This window comes from Oncorhynchus gorbuscha, unplaced genomic scaffold (assembly GCF_021184085.1).
Source record: "Oncorhynchus gorbuscha isolate QuinsamMale2020 ecotype Even-year unplaced genomic scaffold, OgorEven_v1.0 Un_scaffold_643, whole genome shotgun sequence".
In the NCBI taxonomy this organism is placed as follows: domain Eukaryota; kingdom Metazoa; phylum Chordata; class Actinopteri; order Salmoniformes; family Salmonidae; genus Oncorhynchus; species Oncorhynchus gorbuscha.
Window position 1 is genome coordinate 269,814 of NW_025745750.1, and position 22,420 is coordinate 292,233.

The 22,420-nt window shown below is 46.7% G+C and overlaps 1 pseudogene; it reads left to right on the forward strand.

The window, feature by feature from the left end:
* LOC124019619 overlaps positions 1–22,420 on the forward strand; it is a 153,137-nt pseudogene that overhangs the window by 39,980 nt on the left and 90,737 nt on the right.

Here is a 22,420-nt window from a genome sequence, read left to right on the forward strand (position 1 = left end):
GTGTACTAACAGGCTTAGATCTGTCAGAGCTGCATGTCTCTGTGTCAGAGTGGGTAAGGTCTGTCAGAGCTGTATGTCTCTGTGTCAGAGTGGGTAAGGTCTGTCAGAGCTGTATGTCTCTGTGTCAGAGTGGGTGAGGTCTGTCAGAGGTGTATGTCTCTGTGTCAGAGTGGGTAAGGTCTGTCAGAGTGGGTAAGGTCTGTCAGAGGTGTATGTCTCTGTGTCAGAGTGGGTAAGGTCTGTCAGAGCTGTATGTCTCTGTGTCAGAGTGGGTGAGGTCTGTCAGAGTGGGTAAGATCTCTCAGAACTGTATGTCTCTGTGTCAGAGTGGGTGAGGTCTGTCAGAGTGGGTAAGATCTCTCAGAGTGGGTAAGGTCTGTCAGAGTGGGTAAGATCTCTCAGAGTGGGTGAGGTCTGTCAGAGTGGGTAAGATCTCTCAGAGTGGGTGAGGTCTGTCAGAGTGGGTAAGATCTCTCAGAACTGTATGTCTCTGTGTCAGAGTGGGTGAGGTCTGTCAGGGTGGGTAAGATCTCTCAGAGTGGGTGAGGTCTGTCAGAGTGGGTAAGATCTCTCAGAGTGGGTAAGATCTCTCAGAGTGGGTAAGGTCTGTCAGAGTGGGTAAGATCTGTCAGAGCTGTATGTATCTGTGTCAGAGTGGGTAAGATCTCTCAGAGCTGTATGTCTCTGTGTCAGAGTGGCTGTACAGGACATACTATCTCTGTGTCAGAGTGGCTGTACAGTACAGGACATATTATCTCTGTGTCAGAGTGGCTGTACAGGACATACTATCTCTGTGTCAGAGTGGCTGTACAGTACAGGACATATTATCTCTGTGTCAGAGTGGCTGTACAGGACATACTATCTCTGTGTCAGAGTGGCTGTACAGTACAGGACATATTATCTCTGTGTCAGAGTGGGTGTACAGGACATACTATCTCTGGGTCAGAGTGGGTGTACAGTACAGGACATACTATCTCTGTGTCAGAGTGGGTGTACAGTACAGGACATACTATCTCTGTGTCAGAGTGGGTGTACAGTACAGGACATACTATCTCTGTGTCAGAGTAGCTGTACAGTACAGGACATATTATCTCTGTGTCAGAGTGGGTGTACAGTACATACTATCTCTGTGTCAGAGTGGCTGTACAGGACATACTATCTCTGTGTCAGAGTGGGTGTACAGTACAGGACATACTATCTCTGTGTCAGAGTGGGTGTACAGGACATACTATCTCTGTGTCAGAGTTAGTGTACAGTACAGGACATACTATCTCTGTGTCAGAGTGGGTGTACAGGACATACTATCTCTGTGTCAGAGTGGGTGTACAGGACATACTATCTCTGTGTCAGAGTAGCTGTACAGTACAGGACATACTATCTCCGTGTCAGAGTGGGTGTACAGGACATACTATCTCTGTGTCAGAGTGGCTGTACAGTACAGGACATACTATCTCTGTGTCAGAGTGGGTGTACAGTACAGGACATACTATCTCTGTGTCTGAGTGGCTGTACAGTACAGGACATACTATCTCTGTGTCAGAGTGGCTGTACAGTACAGGACATACTATCTCTGTGTCAGAGTGGGTGTACAGTACAGGACATACTATCTCTGTGTCAGAGTGGGTGTACAGGACATACTATCTCTGTGTCAGAGTGGGTGTACAGTACAGGACATACTATCTCTGTGTCAGAGTGGCTGTACAGTACAGGACATACTATCTCTGTGTCAGAGTGGGTGTACAGGACATACTATCTCTGTGTCAGAGTGGCTGTACAGTACAGGACATACTATCTCTGTGTCAGAGTGGGTGTACAGGACATACTATCTCTGTGTCAGAGTTAGTGTACAGTACAGGACATACTATCTCTGTGTCAGAGTGGGTGTACAGGACATACTATCTCTGTGTCAGAGTGGGTGTACAGGACATACTATCTCTGTGTCAGAGTAGCTGTACAGTACAGGACATACTATCTCCGTGTCAGAGTGGGTGTACAGGACATACTATCTCTGTGTCAGAGTGGCTGTACAGTACAGGACATACTATATCTGTGTCAGAGTGGGTGTACAGTACAGGACATACTATCTCTGTGTCTGAGTGGCTGTACAGTACAGGACATACTATCTCTGTGTCAGAGTGGCTGTACAGTACAGGACATACTATCTCTGTGTCAGAGTGGCTGTACAGGACATACTATCTCTGTGTCAGAGTGGCTGTACAGTACAGGACATACTATCTCTGTGTCAGAGTGGCTGTACAGTACATACTATCTCTGTGTCAGAGTGGCTGTACAGTACAGGACATACTATCTCTGTGTCAGAGTGGCTGTACAGGACATACTATCTCTGTGTCAGAGTGGGTGTACAGTACAGGACATACTATCTCTGTGTCAGAGTGGCTGTACAGTACAGGACATACTATCTCTGTGTCAGAGTGGCTGTACAGGACATACTATCTCTGTGTCAGAGTGGCTGTACAGTACAGGACATACTATCTCTGTGTCAGAGTGGCTGTACAGTACATACTATCTCTGTGTCAGAGTGGCTGTACAGTACAGGACATACTATCTCTGTGTCAGAGTGGCTGTACAGTACAGGACATACTATCTCTGTGTCAGAGTGGCTGTACAGTACAGGACATACTATCTCTGTGTCAGAGTGGCTGTACAGTACAGGACATACTATCTCTGTGTCAGAGTGGCTGTACAGGACATATTATCTCTGTGTCAGAGTGGCTGTACAGTACAGGACATACTATCTCTGTGTCAGAGTGGGTGTACAGGACATACTATCTCTGTGTCAGAGTGGCTGTACAGTACAGGACATACTATCTCTGTGTCAGAGTGGCTGTACAGTACAGGACATACTATCTCTGTCAGAGTGGGTGTACAGTACAGGACATACTATCTCTGTGTCAGAGTGGCTGTACAGTACAGGACATACTATCTCTGTGTCAGAGTGGCTGTACAGTACAGGACATACTATCTCTGTGTCAGAGTGGCTGTACAGTACAGGACATACTATCTCTGTGTTTAAGAGTAGGTTTCAAAACAGAACAATGAAAAGCCTCAGGCAAAACACTCTCATTATTACTCACATTGGGAGAGTTTCTTCTTGACAGTATTTTTAGCATCTCATTATTGTATTTCTCTCAGATTGTTGTGACTGCTAAAGGAAGTGAGAACAGTATGAGATGTGTCTGTAGAGGTACAATATAATGAAGGGAGAGGATGGAGGAAGTGAGGACAGTATGAGATGTGTCTGTAGAGTTATGCTATAATGAAGGGAGAGGATGGAGGAAGAGAGGACAGTATGAGATGTGTCTGTAGAGATACGCTATAATGAAGGGAGAGGATGGAGGAAGAGAGGACAGTATGAGATGTGTCTGTAGAGATACGCTATAATGAAGGGAGAGGATGGAGGAAGAGAGGACAGTATGAGATGTGTCTGTAGAGGTACAACATAATGAAAGGAGAGGATGGAGGAAGTGAGGACAGTATGAGATGTGTCTGTAGAGGTAGGGCATAATGAAGGGAGAGGATGGAGGAAGTGAGGACAGTATGAGATGTGTCTGTAGAGGTACAACATAATGAAAGGAGAGGATGGAGGAAGTGAGGACAGTATGAGATGTGTCTGTAGAGGTACAACATAATGAAAAGAGAGGAAGTGAGGACAGTATGAGATGTGTCTGTAGAGGTAGGGCATAATGAAGGGAGAGGATGGAGGAAGAGAGGACAGTATGAGATGTGTCTGTAGAGGTACAACATAATGAAAGGAGAGGATGGAGGAAGTGAGGACAGTATGAGATGTGTCTGTAGAGGTACAACATAATGAAAAAGAGAGGAAGTGAGGACAGTATGAGATGTGTCTGTAGAGGTAGGGCATAATGAAGGGAGAGGATGGAGGAAGAGAGGACAGTATGAGATGTGTCTGTAGAGGTAGGGCATAATAATGAGATGTGTCTGTAGAGGTAGGGCATAATGAAAGGAGAGGAAGTGAGGACAGTATGAGATGTGTCTGTAGAGGTAGGGCATAATGAAGGGAGAGGATGGAGGAAGTGAGGACAGTATGAGATGTGTCTGTAGAGGTAGGGCATAATGAAGGGAGAGGATGGAGGAAGTGAGGACAGTATGAGATGTGTCTGTAGAGGTACGGCATAATGAAGGGAGAGGATGGAGGAAGTGAGGACAGTCTATGAGATGTGTCTGTAGAGGTACGGCATAATGAAGGGAGAGGAAGTGAGGACAGTATGAGATGTGTCTGTAGAGGTACAACATAATGAAGGGAGAGGATGGAGGAAGTGAGGACAGTATGAGATGTGTCTGTAGAGGTAGGGCATAATGAGAGGAGAGGATGGAGGAAGTGAGGACAGTATGAGATGTGTCTGTAGAGGTAGGGCATAATGAAGGAGAGGATGGAGGAAGTGAGGACAGTATGAGATGTGTCTGTAGAGGTAGGGCATAATGAGAGGAGAGGATGGAGGAAGTGAGGACAGTATGAGATGTGTCTGTAGAGGTAGGGCATAATGAAAGGAGAGGATGGAGGAAGTGAGGACAGTATGAGATGTGTCTGTAGAGGTAGGGCATAATGAGAGGAGAGGATGGAGGAAGTGAGGACAGTATGAGATGTGTCTGTAGAGGTAGGGCATAATGAAAGGAGAGGATGGAGGAAGTGAAGACAGTATGAGATGTGTCTGTAGAGGTAGGGCATAATGAAAGGAGAGGAAGGAGGAAGTGAGGACAGTATGAGATGTGTCTGTAGAGGTAGGGCATAATGAAAGGAGAGGATGGAGGAAGTGAGGACAGTATGAGATGTGTCTGTAGAGGTAGGGCATAATGAGAGGAGTGGATGGAGGAAGTGAGGACAGTATGAGATGTGTCTGTAGAGGTACAACATAATGAAGGGAGAGGATGGAGGAAGTGAGGACAGTATGAGATGTGTCTGTAGAGGTACAACATAATGAAGGGAGAGGATGGAGGAAGTGAGGACAGTATGAGATGTGTCTGTAGAGGTACAACATAATGAAGGGAGAGGATGGAGGAAGTGAGGACAGTATGAGATGTGTCTGTAGAGGTAGGGCATAATGAAAGGAGAGGATGGAGGAAGTGAGGACAGTATGAGATGTGTCTGTAGAGGTAGGGCATAATGAGAGGAGAGGATGGAGGAAGTGAGGACAGTATGAGATGTGTCTGTAGAGGTACGGCATAATGAAGGGAGAGGATGGAGGAAGTGAGGACAGTATGAGATGTGTCTGTAGAGGTACGGCATAATGAAGGGAGAGGAAGTGAGGACAGTATGAGATGTGTCTGTAGAGGTAGGGCATAATGAAGGGAGAGGATGGAGGAAGAGAGGACAGTATGAGATGTGTCTGTAGAGGTAGGGCATAATGAAAGGAGAGGAATGAGGACAATGAGATGTGGTAGAGTAGGATGAAAGGGAGGAAGTGAGGACAGTATGAGATGTGTCTGTAGAGGTAGGGCATAATGAAGGAGAGGATGGAGGAAGTGAGGACAGTATGAGATGTGTCTGTAGAGGTACAACATAATGAAGGGAGAGGATGGAGGAAGTGAGGACAGTATGAGATGTGTCTGTAGAGGTAGGGCATAATGAAGGGAGAGGAAGTGAGGACAGTATGAGATGTGTCTGTAGAGGTAGGGCATAATGAAGGGAGAGGATGGAGGAAGTGAGGACAGTATGAGATGTGTCTGTAGAGGTACAACATAATGAAAGGAGAGGATGGAGGAAGTGAGGACAGTATGAGATGTGTCTGTAGAGGTACAACATAATGAAAAGAGAGGAAGTGAGGACAGTATGAGATGTGTCTGTAGAGGTAGGGCATAATGAAGGGAGAGGATGGAGGAAGAGAGGACAGTATGAGATGTGTCTGTAGAGGTACAACATAATGAAAGGAGAGGATGGAGGAAGTGAGGACAGTATGAGATGTGTCTGTAGAGGTACAACAGGACAGTATGAGATGTGTCTGTAGAGGTAGGGCATAATGGATGGGAAGAGAGGACAGTATGAGATGTGTCTGTAGAGGTAGGGCATAATGAAAGGAGAGGAAGTGAGGACAGTATGAGATGTGTCTGTAGAGGTAGGGCATAATGAAGGGAGAGGATGGAGGAAGTGAGGACAGTATGAGATGTGTCTGTAGAGGTAGGGCATAATGAAAGGAGAGGATGGAGGAAGTGAGGACAGTATGAGATGTGTCTGTAGAGGTACGGCATAATGAAGGAGAGGATGGAGGAAGTGAGGACAGTATGAGATGTGTCTGAGGCATAATGAAGGGAGAGGAAGTGAGGACAGTATGAGATGTGTCTGTAGAGGTACAACATAATGAAGGGAGAGGATGGAGGAAGTGAGGACAGTATGAGATGTGTCTGTAGAGGTAGGGCATAATGAGAGGAGAGGATGGAGGAAGTGAGGACAGTATGAGATGTGTCTGTAGAGGTAGGGCATAATGAAGGGAGAGGATGGAGGAAGTGAGGACAGTATGAGATGTGTCTGTAGAGGTAGGGCATAATGAGAGGAGAGGATGGAGGAAGTGAGGACAGTATGAGATGTGTCTGTAGAGGTAGGGCATAATGAAAGGAGAGGATGGAGGAAGTGAGGACAGTATGAGATGTGTCTGTAGAGGTAGGGCATAATGAGAGGAGAGGATGGAGGAAGTGAGGACAGTATGAGATGTGTCTGTAGAGGTAGGGCATAATGAAAGGAGAGGATGGAGGAAGTGAAGACAGTATGAGATGTGTCTGTAGAGGTAGGGCATAATGAAAGGAGAGGAAGGAGGAAGTGAGGACAGTATGAGATGTGTCTGTAGAGGTAGGGCATAATGAAAGGAGAGGATGGAGGAAGTGAGGACAGTATGAGATGTGTCTGTAGAGGTAGGGCATAATGAGAGGAGAGGATGGAGGAAGTGAGGACAGTATGAGATGTGTCTGTAGAGGTACAACATAATGAAGGGAGAGGATGGAGGAAGTGAGGACAGTATGAGATGTGTCTGTAGAGGTACAACATAATGAAGGGAGAGGATGGAGGAAGTGAGGACAGTATGAGATGTGTCTGTAGAGGTACAACATAATGAAGGGAGAGGATGGAGGAAGTGAGGACAGTATGAGATGTGTCTGTAGAGGTAGGGCATAATGAAAGGAGAGGATGGAGGAAGTGAGGACAGTATGAGATGTGTCTGTAGAGGTAGGGCATAATGAAGGGAGAGGATGGAGGAAGGAGGACAGTATGAGATGTGTCTGTAGAGGTACGGCATAATGAAGGGGAGAGGAAGTGAGGACAGTATGAGATGTGTCTGTAGAGGTAGGGCATAATGAAGGGAGAGGATGGAGGAAGAGAGGACAGTATGAGATGTGTCTGTAGAGGTAGGGCATAATGAAAGGAGAGGAAGTGAGGACAGTATGAGATGTGTCTGTAGAGGTAGGGCATAATGAAAGGAGAGGAAGTGAGGACAGTATGAGATGTGTCTGTAGAGGTAGGGCATAATGAAGGGAGAGGATGGAGGAAGTGAGGACAGTATGAGATGTGTCTGTAGAGGTACAACATAATGAAGGGAGAGGATGGAGGAAGTGAGGACAGTATGAGATGTGTCTGTAGAGGTAGGGCATAATGAAGGGAGAGGATGGAGGAAGTGAGGACAGTATGAGATGTGTCTGTAGAGGTACGGCATAATGAAGGGAGAGGATGGAGGAAGTGAGGACAGTATGAGATGTGTCTGTAGAGGTACAACATAATGAAAGGAGAGGATGGAGGAAGTGAGGACAGTATGAGATGTGTCTGTAGAGGTACAACATAATGAAGGGAGAGGATGGAGGAAGTGAGGACAGTATGAGATGTGTCTGTAGAGGTACAACATAATGAAAAAGAGGAGAGGACAGTATGAGATGTGTCTGTAGAGGTAGGGCATAATGAAGGGAGAGGATGGAGGAAGGAGGACAGTATGAGATGTGTCTGTAGAGGTAGGGCATAATGAAGGGAGAGGATGGAGGAAGTGAGGACAGTATGAGATGTGTCTGTAGAGGTAGGGCATAATGAAAGGAGAGGAAGTGAGGACAGTATGAGATGTGTCTGTAGAGGTAGGGCATAATGAAGGGAGAGGATGGAGGAAGTGAGGACAGTATGAGATGTGTCTGTAGAGGTAGGGCATAATGAAGGGAGAGGATGGAGGAAGTGAGGACAGTATGAGATGTGTCTGTAGAGGTAGGGCATAATGAAGGGAGAGGATGGAGGAAGTGAGGACAGTATGAGATGTGTCTGTAGAGGTAGGGCATAATGAAAGGAGAGGAAGTGAGGACAGTATGAGATAAGGTAGGGCATAATGAAGGGAGAGGATGGAGGAAGTGAGGACAGTATGAGATGTGTCTGTAGAGGTAGGGCATAATGAAGGGAGAGGATGGAGGAAGTGAGGACAGTATGAGATGTGTCTGTAGAGGTAGGGCATAATGAAAGGAGAGGATGGAGGAAGAGAGGACAGTATGAGATGTGTCTGTAGAGGTAGGGCATAATGAAGGGAGAGGATGGAGGAAGTGAGGACAGTATGAGATGTGTCTGTAGAGGTAGGGCATAATGAAGGGAGAGGATGGAGGAAGTGAGGACAGTATGAGATGTGTCTGTAGAGGTAGGGCATAATGAAAGGAGAGGATGGAGGAAGTGAGGACAGTATGAGATGTGTCTGTAGAGGTAGGGCATAATGAAGGAGAGGATGGAGGAAGTGAGGACAGTATGAGATGTGTCTGTAGAGGTAGGGCATAATGAAGGAGAGGATGAGGACAGTATGAGATGTGGTAGAGGTAGGGCATAATGAAAGGAGAGGAAGTGAGGACAGTATGAGATGTGTCTGTAGAGGTAGGGCATAATGAAAGGAGAGGATGGAGGAAGTGAGGACAGTATGAGATGTGTCTGTAGAGGTAGGGCATAATGAAGGGAGAGGATGGAGGAAGTGAGGACAGTATGAGATGTGTCTGTAGAGGTACGGCATAATGAAAGGAGAGGATGGAGGAAGTGAGGACAGTATGAGATGTGTCTGTAGAGGTACTACATAATGAAGGGAGAGGAAGTGAGGACAGTATGAGATGTGTCTGTAGAGGTAGGGCATAATGAAGGGAGAGGATGGAGGAAGTGAGGACAGTATGAGATGTGTCTGTAGAGGTAGGGCATAATGAAGGGAGAGGATGGAGGAAGTGAGGACAGTATGAGATGTGTCTGTAGAGGTAGGGCATAATGAAAGGAGAGGATGGAGGAAGAGAGGACAGTATGAGATGTGTCTGTAGAGGTAGGGCATAATGAAGGGAGAGGATGGAGGAAGTGAGGACAGTATGAGATGTGTCTGTAGAGGTAGGGCATAATGAAGGGAGAGGATGGAGGAAGTGAGGACAGTATGAGATGTGTCTGTAGAGGTAGGGCATAATGAAAGAGGAGAGGATGAGATGTGTCTGGAGGTAGGGCATAATGAAAGGAGAGGAATGAGGAGTATGAGATGTGTCTGTAGAGGTAGGGCATAATGAAAGGAGAGGATGGAGGAAGTGAGGACAGTATGAGATGTGTCTGTAGAGGTAGGGCATAATGAAGGGAGAGGATGGAGGAAGTGAGGACAGTATGAGATGTGTCTGTAGAGGTACGGCATAATGAAAGGAGAGGATGGAGGAAGTGAGGACAGTATGAGATGTGTCTGTAGAGGTACAACATAATGAAGGGAGAGGAAGTGAGGACAGTATGAGATGTGTCTGTAGAGGTAGGGCATAATGAAGGGAGAGGATGGAGGAAGTGAGGACAGTATGAGATGTGTCTGTAGAGGTAGGGCATAATGAAGGGAGAGGATGGAGGAAGTGAGGACAGTATGAGATGTGTCTGTAGAGGTAGGGCATAATGAAAGGAGAGGAAGTGAGGACAGTATGAGATGTGTCTGTAGAGGTAGGGCATAATGAAGGGAGAGGATGGAGGAAGTGAGGACAGTATGAGATGTGTCTGTAGAGGTAGGGCATAATGAAGGGAGAGGATGGAGGAAGTGAGGACAGTATGAGATGTGTCTGTAGAGGTAGGGCATAATGAAAGGAGAGGATGGAGGAAGAGAGGACAGTATGAGATGTGTCTGTAGAGGTAGGGCATAATGAAGGGAGAGGATGGAGGAAGTGAGGACAGTATGAGATGTGTCTGTAGAGGTAGGGCATAATGAAGGGAGAGGATGGAGGAAGTGAGGACAGTATGAGATGTGTCTGTAGAGGTAGGGCATAATGAAAGGAGAGGATGGAGGAAGTGAGGACAGTATGAGATGTGTCTGTAGAGGTAGGGCATAATGAAGGAGAGGATGGAGGAAGTGAGGACAGTATGAGATGTGTCTGTAGAGAGGCATAATGAAGGGAGAGGCATGAGGACAATGAGATGTGTCTGTAGAGAGGCATAATGAAAGGAGAGGAAGTGAGGACAGTATGAGATGTGTCTGTAGAGGTAGGGCATAATGAAAGGAGAGGATGGAGGAAGAGAGGACAGTATGAGATGTGTCTGTAGAGGTAGGGCATAATGAAGGGAGAGGATGGAGGAAGTGAGGACAGTATGAGATGTGTCTGTAGAGGTACGGCATAATGAAAGGAGAGGATGGAGGAAGTGAGGACAGTATGAGATGTGTCTGTAGAGGTACAACATAATGAAGGGAGAGGAAGTGAGGACAGTATGAGATGTGTCTGTAGAGGTAGGGCATAATGAAGGGAGAGGATGGAGGAAGTGAGGACAGTATGAGATGTGTCTGTAGAGGTAGGGCATAATGAAGGGAGAGGATGGAGGAAGTGAGGACAGTATGAGATGTGTCTGTAGAGGTAGGGCATAATGAAAGGAGAGGATGGAGGAAGTGAGGACAGTATGAGATGTGTCTGTAGAGGTAGGGCATAATGAAGGGAGAGGATGGAGGAAGTGAGGACAGTATGAGATGTGTCTGTAGAGGTAGGGCATAATGAAGGGAGAGGATGGAGGAAGTGAGGACAGTATGAGATGTGTCTGTAGAGGTAGGGCATAATGAAGGGAGAGGAAGTGAGGACAGTATGAGATGTGTCTGTAGAGGTAGGGCATAATGAAAGGAGAGGAAGTGAGGACAGTATGAGATGTGTCTGTAGAGGTAGGGCATAATGAAAGGAGAGGATGGAGGAAGAGAGGACAGTATGAGATGTGTCTGTAGAGGTAGGGCATAATGAAGGGAGAGGATGGAGGAAGTGAGGACAGTATGAGATGTGTCTGTAGAGGTAGGGCATAATGAAAGGAGAGGATGGAGGAAGTGAGGACAGTATGAGATGTGTCTGTAGAGGTACAACATAATGAAGGGGAGGAAGTGAGGACAGTATGAGATGTGTCTGTAGAGGTAGGGCATAATGAAGGGAGAGGATGGAGGAAGTGAGGACAGTATGAGATGTGTCTGTAGAGGTACGGCATAATGAAGGGAGAGGATGGAGGAAGTGAGGACAGTATGAGATGTGTCTGTAGAGGTAGGGCATAATGAAGGGAGAGGATGGAGGAAGTGAGGACAGTATGAGATGTGTCTGTAGAGGTACGGCATAATGAAGGAGAGGATGGAGGAAGTGAGGACAGTATGAGATGTGTCTGTAGAGGTAGGGCATAATGAAGGAGAGGATGGGAAGTGAGGACAGTATGAGATGTGTCTGTAGAGGTAGGGCATAATGAAAGGAGAGGATGGAGGAAGTGAGGACAGTATGAGATGTGTCTGTAGAGGTAGGACATAATGAAAGGAGAGGATGGAGGAAGTGAGGACAGTATGAGATGTGTCTGTAGAGGTAGGGCATAATGAAGGGAGAGGATGGAGGAAGTGAGGACAGTATGAGATGTGTCTGTAGAGGTAGGGCATAATGAAAGGAGAGGATGGAGGAAGTGAGGACAGTATGAGATGTGTCTGTAGAGGTAGGGCATAATGAAGGGAGAGGAAGTGAGGACAGTATGAGATGTGTCTGTAGAGGTAGGGCATAATGAAAGGAGAGGATGGAGGAAGTGAGGACAGTATGAGATGTGTCTGTAGAGGTAGGGCATAATGAAAGGAGAGGATGGAGGAAGTGAGGACAGTATGAGATGTGTCTGTAGAGGTAGGGCATAATGAAAGGAGAGGATGGAGGAAGTGAGGACAGTATGAGATGTGTCTGTAGAGGTAGGGCATAATGAAAGGAGAGGATGGAGGAAGTGAGGACAGTATGAGATGTGTCTGTAGAGGTAGGGCATAATGAAAGGAGAGGATGGAGGAAGTGAGGACAGTATGAGATGTGTCTGTAGAGGTAGGGCATAATGAAAGGAGAGGATGGAGGAAGTGAGGACAGTATGAGATGTGTCTGTAGAGGTAGGGCATAATGAAAGGAGAGGATGGAGGAAGTGAGGACAGTATGAGATGTGTCTGTAGAGGTAGGGCATAATGAAGGAGAGGATGGAGGAAGTGAGGACAGTATGAGATGTGTCTGTAGAGGTAGGGCATAATGAAAGGAGAGGATGGAGGAAGTGAGGACAGTATGAGATGTGTCTGTAGAGGTAGGGCATAATGAAAGGAGAGGATGGAGGAAGTGAGGACAGTATGAGATGTGTCTGTAGAGGTACGGCATAATAATGAAAGGATGGAGGAAGTGAGGACAGTATGAGATGTGTCTGTAGAGGTAGGGCATAATGAGAGGAGAGGATGGAGGAAGTGAGGACAGTATGAGATGTGTCTGTAGAGGTAGGGCATAATGAAGGAGAGGATGGAGGAAGTGAGGACAGTATGAGATGTGTCTGTAGAGGTAGGGCATAATGAAGGGAGAGGATGGAGGAAGTGAGGACAGTATGAGATGTGTCTGTAGAGGTAGGGCATAATGAAGGGAGAGGAAGTGAGGACAGTATGAGATGTGTCTGTAGAGGAGGGCATAATGAAAGGAGAGGAAGTGAGGACAGTATGAGATGTGTCTGTAGAGGTAGGGCATAATGAAAGGAGAGGATGGAGGAAGAGAGGACAGTATGAGATGTGTCTGTAGAGGTAGGGCATAATGAAGGGAGAGGATGGAGGAAGTGAGGACAGTATGAGATGTGTCTGTAGAGGTACGGCATAATGAAAGGAGAGGATGGAGGAAGTGAGGACAGTATGAGATGTGTCTGTAGAGGTACTACATAATGAAGGGAGAGGAAGTGAGGACAGTATGAGATGTGTCTGTAGAGGTAGGGCATAATGAAGGGAGAGGATGGAGGAAGTGAGGACAGTATGAGATGTGTCTGTAGAGGTAGGGCATAATGAAGGGAGAGGATGGAGGAAGTGAGGACAGTATGAGATGTGTCTGTAGAGGTAGGGCATAATGAAAGGAGAGGATGGAGGAAGAGAGGACAGTATGAGATGTGTCTGTAGAGGTAGGGCATAATGAAGGGAGAGGATGGAGGAAGTGAGGACAGTATGAGATGTGTCTGTAGAGGTAGGGCATAATGAAGGGAGAGGATGGAGGAAGTGAGGACAGTATGAGATGTGTCTGTAGAGGTAGGGCATAATGAAGGGAGAGGAAGGGAGGAAGAGAGGACAGTATGAGATGTGTCTGTAGAGGTAGGGCATAATGAAAGGAGAGGAAGTGAGGACAGTATGAGATGTGTCTGTAGAGGTAGGGCATAATGAAAGGAGAGGATGGAGGAAGAGAGGACAGTATGAGATGTGTCTGTAGAGGTAGGGCATAATGAAGGGAGAGGATGGAGGAAGTGAGGACAGTATGAGATGTGTCTGTAGAGGTACGGCATAATGAAAGGAGAGGATGGAGGAAGTGAGGACAGTATGAGATGTGTCTGTAGAGGTACAACATAATGAAGGGAGAGGAAGTGAGGACAGTATGAGATGTGTCTGTAGAGGTAGGGCATAATGAAGGGAGAGGATGGAGGAAGTGAGGACAGTATGAGATGTGTCTGTAGAGGTACGGCATAATGAAGGGAGAGGATGGAGGAAGTGAGGACAGTATGAGATGTGTCTGTAGAGGTAGGGCATAATGAAGGGAGAGGATGGAGGAAGTGAGGACAGTATGAGATGTGTCTGTAGAGGTACGGCATAATGAAAGGAGAGGATGGAGGAAGTGAGGACAGTATGAGATGTGTCTGTAGAGGTAGGGCATAATGAAGGGAGAGGAAGTGAGGACAGTATGAGATGTGTCTGTAGAGGTAGGGCATAATGAAAGGAGAGGATGGAGGAAGTGAGGACAGTATGAGATGTGTCTGTAGAGGTACGGCATAATGAAAGGAGAGGATGGAGGAAGTGAGGACAGTATGAGATGTGTCTGTAGAGGTAGGGCATAATGAAAGGAGAGGATGGAGGAAGTGAGGACAGTATGAGATGTGTCTGTAGAGGTAGGGCATAATGAAAGGAGAGGATGGAGGAAGTGAGGACAGTATGAGATGTGTCTGTAGAGGTAGGGCATAATGAGGAGAGGATGGAGGAAGTGAGGACAGTATGAGATGTGTCTGTAGAGTAGGGCATAATGAAGGGAGAGGAAGTGAGGACAGTATGAGATGTGTCTGTAGAGGTAGGGCATAATGAAAGGAGAGGATGGAGGAAGTGAGGACAGTATGAGATGTGTCTGTAGAGGTAGGGCATAATGAAAGGAGAGGATGGAGGAAGTGAGGACAGTATGAGATGTGTCTGTAGAGGTAGGGCATAATGAAAGGAGAGGATGGAGGAAGTGAGGACAGTATGAGATGTGTCTGTAGAGGTAGGGCATAATGAAAGGAGAGGATGGAGGAAGTGAGGACAGTATGAGATGTGTCTGTAGAGGTAGGGCATAATGAAAGGAGAGGATGGAGGAAGTGAGGACAGTATGAGATGTGTCTGTAGAGGTAGGGCATAATGAAAGGAGAGGATGGAGGAAGTGAGGACAGTATGAGATGTGTCTGTAGAGGTAGGGCATAATGAAAGGAGAGGATGGAGGAAGTGAGGACAGTATGAGATGTGTCTGTAGAGGTAGGGCATAATGAAGGAGAGGATGGAGGAAGTGAGGACAGTATGAGATGTGTCTGTAGAGGTAGGGCATAATGAAAGGAGAGGATGGAGGAAGTGAGGACAGTATGAGATGTGTCTGTAGAGGTACGGCATAATGAAAGGAGAGGATGGAGGAAGTGAGGACAGTATGAGATGTGTCTGTAGAGGTACGGCATAATGAAGGGAGAGGAAGTGAGGACAGTATGAGATGTGTCTGTAGAGGTAGGGCATAATGAAGGAGAGGATGGAGGAAGTGAGGACAGTATGAGATGTGTCTGTAGAGGTAGGGCATAATGAAGGGAGAGGATGGAGGAAGTGAGGACAGTATGAGATGTGTCTGTAGAGGTAGGGCATAATGAAGGGAGAGGATGGAGGAAGTGAGGACAGTATGAGATGTGTCTGTAGAGGTACGGCATAATGAAAGGAGAGGATGGAGGAAGTGAGGACAGTATGAGATGTGTCTGTAGAGGTAGGGCATAATGAAGGGAGAGGATGGAGGAAGTGAGGACAGTATGAGATGTGTCTGTAGAGGTAGGGCATAATGAAGGAGAGGATGGAGGAAGTGAGGACAGTATGAGATGTGTCTGTAGAGGTAGGGCATAATGAAAGGAGAGGATGGAGGAAGTGAGGACAGTATGAGATGTGTCTGTAGAGGTAGGGCATAATGAAAGGAGAGGATGGAGGAAGTGAGGACAGTATGAGATGTGTCTGTAGAGGTAGGGCATAATGAAAGGAGAGGATGGAGGAAGTGAGGACAGTATGAGATGTGTCTGTAGAGGTAGGGCATAATGAAAGGAGAGGATGGAGGAAGTGAGGACAGTATGAGATGTGTCTGTAGAGGTAGGGCATAATGAAAGGAGAGGATGGAGGAAGTGAGGACAGTATGAGATGTGTCTGTAGAGGTAGGGCATAATGAAAGGAGAGGATGGAGGAAGTGAGGACAGTATGAGATGTGTCTGTAGAGGTACGGCATAATGAGGAGAGGATGGAGGAAGTGAGGACAGTATGAGATGTGTCTGTAGAGGTAGGGCATAATGAAAGGAGAGGATGGAGGAAGTGAGGACAGTATGAGATGTGTCTGTAGAGGTACGGCATAATGAAAGGAGAGGATGGAGGAAGTGAGGACAGTATGAGATGTGTCTGTAGAGGTACGGCATAATGAAAGGAGAGGCAGTGAGGACAGTATGAGATGTGTCTGTAGAGGTAGGGCATAATGAAGGGAGAGGATGGAGGAAGTGAGGACAGTATGAGATGTGTCTGTAGAGGTAGGGCATAATGAAGGGAGAGGATGGAGGAAGTGAGGACAGTATGAGATGTGTCTGTAGAGGTAGGGCATAATGAAGGGAGAGGATGGAGGAAGTGAGGACAGTATGAGATGTGTCTGTAGAGGTAGGGCATAATGAAGGGAGAGGATGGAGGAAGTGAGGACAGTATGAGATGTGTCTGTAGAGGTAGGGCATAATGAAAGGAGAGGATGGAGGAAGTGAGGACAGTATGAGATGTGTCTGTAGAGGTAGGGCATAATGAAGGGAGAGGATGGAGGAAGTGAGGACAGTATGAGATGTGTCTGTAGAGGTAGGGCATAATGAAAGGAGAGGATGGAGGAAGTGAGGACAGTATGAGATGTGTCTGTAGTAGAGGTAGGGCATAATGAAGGGAGAGGATGGAGGAAGTGAGGACAGTATGAGATGTGTCTGTAGAGGTAGGGCATAATGAAGGAGAGGATGGAGGAAGTGAGGACAGTATGAGATGTGTCTGTAGAGGTAGGGCATAATGAAAGGAGAGGATGGAGGAAGTGAGGACAGTATGAGATGTGTCTGTAGAGGTAGGGCATAATGAAGGAGAGGATGGAGGAAGTGAGGACAGTATGAGATGTGTCTGTAGAGGTAGGGCATAATGAAAGGAGAGGATGGAGGAAGTGAGGACAGTATGAGATGTGTCTGTAGAGGTAGGGCATAATGAAAGGAGAGGATGGAGGAAGTGAGGACAGTATGAGATGTGTCTGTAGAGGTAGGGCATAATGAAGGGAGAGGAAGTGAGGACAGTATGAGATGTGTCTGTAGAGGTAGGGCATAATGAGAGGAGAGGATGGAGGAAGTGAGGACAGTATGAGATGTGTCTGTAGAGGTACGGCATAATGAAAGGAGAGGATGGAGGAAGTGAGGACAGTATGAGATGTGTCTGTAGAGGTACGGCATAATGAAAGGAGAGGCAGTGAGGACAGTATGAGATGTGTCTGTAGAGGTACGGCATAATGAGAGGAGAGGATGGAGGAAGTGAGGACAGTATGAGATGTGTCTGTAGAGGTACGGCATAATGAAAGGAGAGGATGGAGGAAGTGAGGACAGTATGAGATGTGTCTGTAGAGGTAGGGCATAATGAAAGGAGAGGATGGAGGAAGTGAGGACAGTATGAGATGTGTCTGTAGAGGTAGGGCATAATGAAAGGAGAGGATGGAGGAAGTGAGGACAGTATGAGATGTGTCTGTAGAGGTAGGGCATAATGAAGGAGAGGATGGAGGAAGTGAGGACAGTATGAGATGTGTCTGTAGAGGTAGGGCATAATGAAAGGAGAGGATGGAGGAAGTGAGGACAGTATGAGATGTGTCTGTAGAGGTAGGGCATAATGAAGGGAGAGGATGGAGGAAGTGAGGACAGTATGAGATGTGTCTGTAGAGGTAGGGCATAATGAAAGGAGAGGATGGAGGAAGTGAGGACAGTATGAGATGTGTCTGTAGAGGTAGGGCATAATGAAAGGAGAGGATGGAGGAAGTGAGGACAGTATGAGATGTGTCTGTAGAGGTAGGGCATAATGAAAGGAGAGGATGGAGGGAGGACAGTATGAGATGTGTCTGTAGAGGAGGGCATAATGAAAGGAGAGGATGGAGGAAGTGAGGACAGTATGAGATGTGTCTGTAGAGGTAGGGCATAATGAAGGAGAGGATGGAGGAAGTGAGGACAGTATGAGATGTGTCTGTAGAGGTAGGGCATAATGAAAGGAGAGGATGGAGGAAGTGAGGACAGTATGAGATGTGTCTGTAGAGGTAGGGCATAATGAAGGAGAGGAAGTGAGGACAGTATGAGATGTGTCTGTAGAGGTAGGGCATAATGAAAGGAGAGGATGGAGGAAGTGAGGACAGTATGAGATGTGTCTGTAGAGGATACGGACAATGAAAGGAGAGGATGGAGGAAGTGAGGACAGTATGAGATGTGTCTGTAGAGGTAGGGCATAATGAAAGGAGAGGAAGTGAGGACAGTATGAGATGTGTCTGTAGAGGTAGGGCATAATGAGGACAGTATGAGATGTGTCTGTAGAGGTAGGGCATAATGAAGAGGGAGGAAGTGAGGACAGTATGAGATGTGTCTGTAGAGGTAGGGCATAATGAAGGAGAGGATGGAGGAAGTGAGGACAGTATGAGATGTGTCTGTAGAGGTAGGGCATAATGAAAGGAGAGGATGGAGGAAGTGAGGACAGTATGAGATGTGTCTGTAGAGGTAGGGCATAATGAAAGGAGAGGATGGAGGAAGTGAGGACAGTATGAGATGTGTCTGTAGAGGTAGGGCATAATGAAAGGAGAGGATGGAGGAAGTGAGGACAGTATGAGATGTGTCTGTAGAGGTAGGGCATAATGAAGGGAGAGGATGGAGGAAGTGAGGACAGTATGAGATGTGTCTGTAGAGGTAGGGCATAATGAAAGGAGAGGATGGAGGAAGTGAGGACAGTATGAGATGTGTCTGTAGAGGTAGGGCATAATGAAAGGAGAGGATGGAGGAAGTGAGGACAGTATGAGATGTGTCTGTAGAGGTAGGGCATAATGAAAGGAGAGGATGGAGGAAGTGAGGACAGTATGAGATGTGTCTGTAGAGGTAGGGCATAATGAAAGGAGAGGATGGAGGAAGTGAGGACAGTATGAGATGTGTCTGTAGAGGTAGGGCATAATGAAAGGAGAGGATGGAGGAAGTGAGGACAGTATGAGATGTGTCTGTAGAGGTAGGGCATAATGAAAGGAGAGGATGGAGGAAGTGAGGACAGTATGAGATGTGTCTGTAGAGGTAGGGCATAATGAAAGGAGAGGATGGAGGAAGTGAGGACAGTATGAGATGTGTCTGTAGAGGTAGGGCATAATGAAAGGAGAGGATGGAGGAAGTGAGGACAGTATGAGATGTGTCTGTAGAGGTAGGGCATAATGAAAGGGAGAGGAAGTGAGGACAGTATGAGATGTGTCTGTAGAGGTAGGGCATAATGAAAGGAGAGGATGGAGGAAGTGAGGACAGTATGAGATGTGTCTGTAGAGGTAGGGCATAATGAAAGGAAGGATGGAGGAAGTGAGGACAGTATGAGATGTGTCTGTAGAGGTAGGGCATAATGAAAGGAGAGGAAGTGAGGACAGTATGAGATGTGTCTGTAGAGGTAGGGCATAATGAAGGGAGAGGAAGTGAGGACAGTATGAGATGTGTCTGTAGAGGTAGGGCATAATGAAGGGAGAGGAAGTGAGGACAGTATGAGATGTGTCTGTAGAGGTAGGGCATAATGAAGGGAGAGAAGTGAGGACAGTATGAGATGTGTCTGTAGAGGTAGGGCATAATGAAGGGAGAGGAAGTGAGGACAGTATGAGATGTGTCTGTAGAGGTAGGGCATAATGAAAGGAGAGGATGGAGGAAGTGAGGACAGTATGAGATGTGTCTGTAGAGGTAGGGCATAATGAAAGGAGAGGATGGAGGAAGTGAGGACAGTATGAGATGTGTCTGTAGAGGTAGGGCATAATGAAAGGAGAGGATGGAGGAAGTGAGGACAGTATGAGATGTGTCTGTAGAGGTAGGGCATAATGAAGGGAGAGGAAGTGAGGACAGTATGAGATGTGTCTGTAGAGGTAGGGCATAATGAAAGGAGAGGATGGAGGAAGTGAGGACAGTATGAGATGTGTCTGTAGAGGTAGGGCATAATGAAAGGAGAGGATGGAGGAAGTGAGGACCGTATGAGATGTGTCTGTAGAGGTAGGGCATAATGAAAGGAGAGGATGGAGGAAGTGAGGACAGTATGAGATGTGTCTGTAGAGGTAGGGCATAATGAAAGGAGAGGATGGAGGAAGTGAGGACAGTATGAGATGTGTCTGTAGAGGTAGGGCATGGACTACTGCTGTGCTGTTGATTGATGTGTTCATCAATACCATCAGTGAGGAACATTTCTCACTGCAGACACATTTACCTCAGTAAAACATATCTACTGTTACTGTGTGTTCTATCATTGATGATTACATGATGACAATTCTTATACACAGCACAACAGTAGGAGTGAATATGTTGTGTGTGCGTGTGTGTGTTGATCTGTTCTCTCACAAAGTGTTCCTGTGTGTTTCCCCTTTCAGCTGTGGTGAAGAATCCTCCAAACAATCTGTGGATCATCGCAGCGGTGCTGGCCCCTATCGCCGTGGTAACGCTCATCATCATCATCATCACCGCCGTGCTCTGCCGGAAGAACAAGAGCGACTTCAAAGCCGACGCCATGGGCAACCTTAACCCCCGTGTCAAGGTGGTCAGAGACACACACACACACACACACACACACACACACACACACACACACACACACACACACACACACACACACACACACACACACACACACACACACACACACACACACACACACACACACACACACACACACACACACACACACACACACACACACACACACACACACCAGGTAGAGGTAAATCCAGATGAAAACTGGAGACACACTGCAAAAAAATGTATTGTATTGAGTTGTTTTCTATTACCCCAAAAATCAAGCCTTTTGTATGTTGAAATAAGCAGAATGATCTGTCAGTGCAGTGAGATGATTCATCTTGGTGAGACGGCAGGTAAATCCATTGTTTGGGGAAACCTAGCAGATCATTGCCTATTTTTGCAGTGCATGTTTTCAGCCTACAGTCAAACTGTCAGAAGAGAGACGGGAGACGGGAGGAGGAAATGGATGATGACGCGTATCTTTGACACGGTTTCTCTTGTTTTTCAGACGTCATATCGGAGGGATGTTACAGGATATTACCACCAGGTATCTAACTTGTTTCTCTATGGTGTCTGTCCTTGTTTCTCTATGATGTCTGTCCTTGTTTCTCTATGGTGTCTGTCCTTGTTTCTCTATGGTGTCTGTCCTTGTTTCTCCATGGTGTCTGTCCTTGTTTCTCTATGGTGTCTGTCCTTGTTTCTCTATGGTGTCTGTCCTTGTTTCTCTATGGTGTCTGTCCTTGTTTCTCTATGGTGTCTGTCCTTGTTTCTCTATGATGTCTGTCCTTGTTTCTCTATGGTGTCTGTCCTTGTTTCTCTATGGTGTCTGTCCTTGTTTCTCTATGGTGTCTGTCCTTGTTTCTCTCTGGTGTCTGTCCTTGTTCCTCTGTGGTGTCTATCCTTGTTTTTCTATGGTGTCTATCCTTGTTTGTCTCTGGTGCCTGTCCTTGTTTCTCTATGGTGTCTATCCTTGTTTTTCTATGGTGTCTATCCTTGTTTCTCTATGGTGTCTATTCTTGTTTTTCTATGGTGTCTATCCTTGTTTCTCTCTGGTGTCTGTCCTTGTTTCTCTCTGGTGTCTGTCCTTGTTTCTCTCTGGTGTCTGTCCTTGTTTTTCTCTGGTGCCTGTCCTTGTTTCTCTCTGGTGTCTGTCCTTGTTTTTCTCTGGTGCCTGTCCTTGTTTCTCTATGGTGCCTGTCCTTGTTTCTCTATGGTGCCTGTCCTTGTTTTTCTATGGTGTCTATCCTTGTTTCTCTATGGTGTCTATTCTTGTTTTTCTATGGTGTCTATCCTTGTTTCTCTCTGGTGTCTGTCCTTGTTTCTCTCTGGTGTCTGTCCTTGTTTTTCTCTGGTGCCTGTCCTGGTTTCTCTCTGGTGTCTGTCCTTGTTTCTCTCTGGTGTCTGTCCTTGTTTCTCTCTGGTGCCTGTCCTGGTTTCTCTCTGGTGTCTGTCCTTGTTTCTCTCTGGTGTCTGTCCTTGTTTCTCTCTGGTGCCTGTCCTTGTTTCTCTCTGGTGTCTGTTCTTGTTTCTCTCTGGTGTCTGTCCTTGTTTCTCTCTGGTGTCTGTCCTTGTTTCTCTCTGGTGTCTGTCCTTGTTTCTCTCTGGTGTCTGTCCTTGTTTCTGACTGGTGTCTGTCCTTGTTTCTCTCTGGTGCCTGTCCTTGTTTCTCTCTGGTGCCTGTCCTTGTTTCTCTCTGGTGTCTGTCCTTGTTGTGAGCTGTGTGTGTCACAGGTTGGTGACACCTTAATTGGGGAGGACGGGCTCATGGTAATGACTGGAGATAAATAAGTAGAATGGTATGAATTACATCAAACACATGGCCTGATGCCTTTCCATTGGCTTCAGCCATTATAATGAGCCGTCCTCCACTGGTGTGTCTACTAGAGGAGTGCAGGGTAATGGGGTGTTTGACTGGCATATGAAATAGGGATACGGATATGCTGCAGTTGA